Here is a 3,804-nt window from a genome sequence, read left to right on the forward strand (position 1 = left end):
ATGAAAAATGCTGGATTCGCCATTGACTACATGAATAACCGTGATCACATTCAACTGTATAATTATCACTGTTCCTTGGTGTGGGGAATAATGATATGTGGCAGATGAACATAAGGAGTCATGGTCAACCAGTGCACCGGAGTTTGCCCGGCATGGCCAATTTGTAAAAAAAAATGCGAAATGTATTGCTTGTAGAATTTTTTTCTTTGTTCCCATGGCTGGACGGAACTTTTACGCTAAATATGTTATCGTTAATTATGATTTTGTGACTTTTGAATGAAGTACCTGTGATTATTTAGGACATTTGCTTTGACCTCACTGATAATGGAATGTTGAAGCAGACGAAACATGGCGTCAGATGTTGTTGTCATAACTTCGGTAATTTCCGTGGTACAATAAAATTCAAATAAGCTACACAAGTAGCCAACATTTCTGAATTCTACTTTTTGAAAACAAATAAAAATTCATGTCGTATTTAACATAGAAATTATTCCGATCTGTCCCGTTTTTTCAAGATCGCGTTAAAACGTTAACTTCGGCCGCCATTAAAAAAAATAATCGTACGAGATTTAGCGAGAGTGACGAAACTTTTCAGATGGGTCGTCTAGAAAGAGTTATCGTTCTTTGTCCCAAAACGATGCTTCTACCATAAGTGCCAGCATAGCTGGCATATTATAATGATTTTTTACTTATATATATTTCTAACGACAAAACATTTTCATATTATTAATTTATGTTCTGAAAGAAATATTGTTATAAGTATTCATTGAAGAAATGAATATATATATATGTTAGCGGCAATAAGTGAAATTAGGCATTAAGCTTAAATCCTAGGCAATAAGCTATAACGCCTAGGCATTAAGTTATTACTTGAAATTTTCAGGCATTAAGCTTATTTCCTAAAATTTGATGATGATTATTCATCCTATTGCCGATCATATTTTTAGGCAATAAGAAAACTGTGGAATTCTTGATAAAAAATATTTCTAATATTACATGTATAAATATACATTCATTTGACAGATCTTCAAAAGTATATTTAATTAGTTATTTTAACAGTTTAACAAAATATTAAAAAGATTTAAAATAAAAAAAACATAAAACGATTGTATCAAATTAAAAAAAGAATAATTATGATATCTATTTGAAAATTTGTACACTTCACTAGTCGAGCTGGTTAGAACTGCACAAAAGTAGACACAATTAAGATATGATTTTGTGATCACACCATTTTCCAATTTTATATTGGATAAGTAAATTTTCTTTGTTCACAGTTCCACAACTTGTAATAACAAAATGTTTTCAATGCAAATTTCTATCAAGTTTTCATATTTTTAAATTATTATTTGATGCGTTTAAATATAAATAACATATTTTATTAGTGATTCTTTTTGCGGTCTCTTGTGGACAGTTGTCTCATTGGCAATCATACCACATCTTCTTTTTTTCTTCTTTTTTTTTTTTTTTTTATATATTTCGGATGAAATTGGGCCCTGTAGTTTTGCATCAGTACAATATTATTATTTTTTCTTTTGTAGTAATAAAATAAAACATTTGAAGTACTCAGTATCTATATAAGTAAACCTATATACTAGGTTGCGTTCAATATCGTAGAGGCTACGTAGTGCTACGTAGATTTTGACTATTGAACGTGTAGCTATAGACTAGTTGTTACATAGATATTGATAGCAGCTACGTAGCCGCTAGTAGCTGCTAGTACACGATATTGAACTCAACCTTGGGCAACAGAAGACATACCGATTTCGTTGATCGATTCATCCCACAAAGAAATCAGTATCGGAAAGTTATGAGTAAACGATTTATATTTTTAATTAGAAAAAGTGACCTATCAGATTTCTTATCTGTCTATTTGTGGTCTGTATAGATATCTTTATTTATAATAGATGTGTTAGATAAATGAATAAATAAATTTGGTGTATGTACTGTCTTCTGATTGGTTAAAATTATTAGTTTTATTTTCAATGTTGTCAATTTTTATGGTGATACGCCCACTCTGACGTTGTATATTCATACGCCAACTTGTGTGTACGTTGTTATTATTTTAATATAATTAATATAAACAGTTATTTTTGATAGAAATTTATTTATAATGAATGGCAATAATTTATTTTGATTTTATTGAACCATAAAATTAATTTTTGACTCTTTACATTTTACATAATCCGCTTCGCGGATTATTCAATGTGAAGAGTCAAAAATTAGTTTTATGGTTCAATAAATTCAAAATAAATAATAGCCATTCATTAAATACTTTTGACAAACAACAAACGAGACTCGAGAGACAATAAACATTTTAAAGGGGTCGTCTAAAAAGAAGTATTTTTTTCTATTGATAACATAATTCATTACGTTAACCAAAATGAAACATTTTAAAGTAAGGATTTTATTATTTTCAGTCAATTAAATTGTGCCCTCTTTTGAAAATTGTCAACTGTCACAGTTAAAGATACATTTGGTTACAAATATATGAGGGGGGGCAAGGGGTTTAACTGTTATGCTGTTATGGGGCATTTTAATTCTTTGTTATCTGTTATTCTGAAAATATATTTACTGTTAGCTGTTATTGTCTTATTCTTTGTTAGCTGTTATAGGACTATTATCTATTTTGTTATCTGTTATTATGAGAATCTATTTGCTGTTAACTGTTATTGAAAATTGGAATGTTAGCATTTTGACAGCCAATCTTCCGTAGAAATTGAAGATAATTGAAAATGATTGTGATTTGAATGGATAATAGTCTCATTGGCACTCTCACCACATCTTCTTACAATGTATATCTATTGGGGTCTTTCTACTGGTAATATCGGGTGGCCCTGTATTTGCAGAAGAATTTCAGTAACAGACATCACATAAACATATTAAAATCAATTGGGCCAGGACCATTCCAGTATATATTATTATTATCCTTTGTAATAAATTCCGTTGTCTGTGAACATGTAGCATTTTGTACAAATTATAATTCACTTATTACTTGCACAATAACTTATAGTATGGATTTTGTTATAAAAAAAAGCATTGGTACACCCTATAGATTTTTTTTATTCAATGACCACATAATAATCTTTATGCTGTACTATTACACCACTGCCCCTGATTAGGGGAGGATTGGACATCAACTAGCATGCTTAAGTTGACGCAGTCACATTCTGTATGTGCCTATTTCCAAGTCAGGAGCCTGGATTCAGTGGTTGTAGTTTGTTACTGTGTTACTAAGTTTCTCGTTCACTATTTTGTGGATAAATTAGGCAGTTAGTTTTCTCCTTTGAATTGTTTTACATTACTAAGTGGTATGGGTTTAAATTATGGCTTTGGGAATTATACAACATCTTTTTCTTTTAGCATTTATATTATAAGTACTACTCCCTCTCTTTTCATTTACATGAAAGAGAATCCTGACCACCATATTTTTAAAGGCTTTTTAACTGCTTCACATGGCGAAAATTGAAGCTCAGAAACCATTGATGCAAATAAAGATGTGTCTTCAGTTTAATTTTTCGACAAATACCCTTTTAAAAATCCTACAGCTTCTACAATGCTGTAACCAAATTTTCCATATTCTATAATTTCACATAAGATGCATGATTGGTGTTTCACTTGGTGTCATCCAAATTTTCACTAGGTCCAATTTCTATTATACTATCAGAATTGTCACTTGAGTCAATTTCTATTATCAGAATAACCATAACTGGCATGTGTGTGACAGTTACATGTCCTGGCTCCACTGATCTGGGTATTTTGTATTTTATAAGTTTTATCATGAGGTCATTAAATAAAAAAAATATA

This window comes from Mytilus galloprovincialis, chromosome 10 (genome assembly GCF_965363235.1).
Source record: "Mytilus galloprovincialis chromosome 10, xbMytGall1.hap1.1, whole genome shotgun sequence".
Classification (NCBI taxonomy): domain Eukaryota; kingdom Metazoa; phylum Mollusca; class Bivalvia; order Mytilida; family Mytilidae; genus Mytilus; species Mytilus galloprovincialis.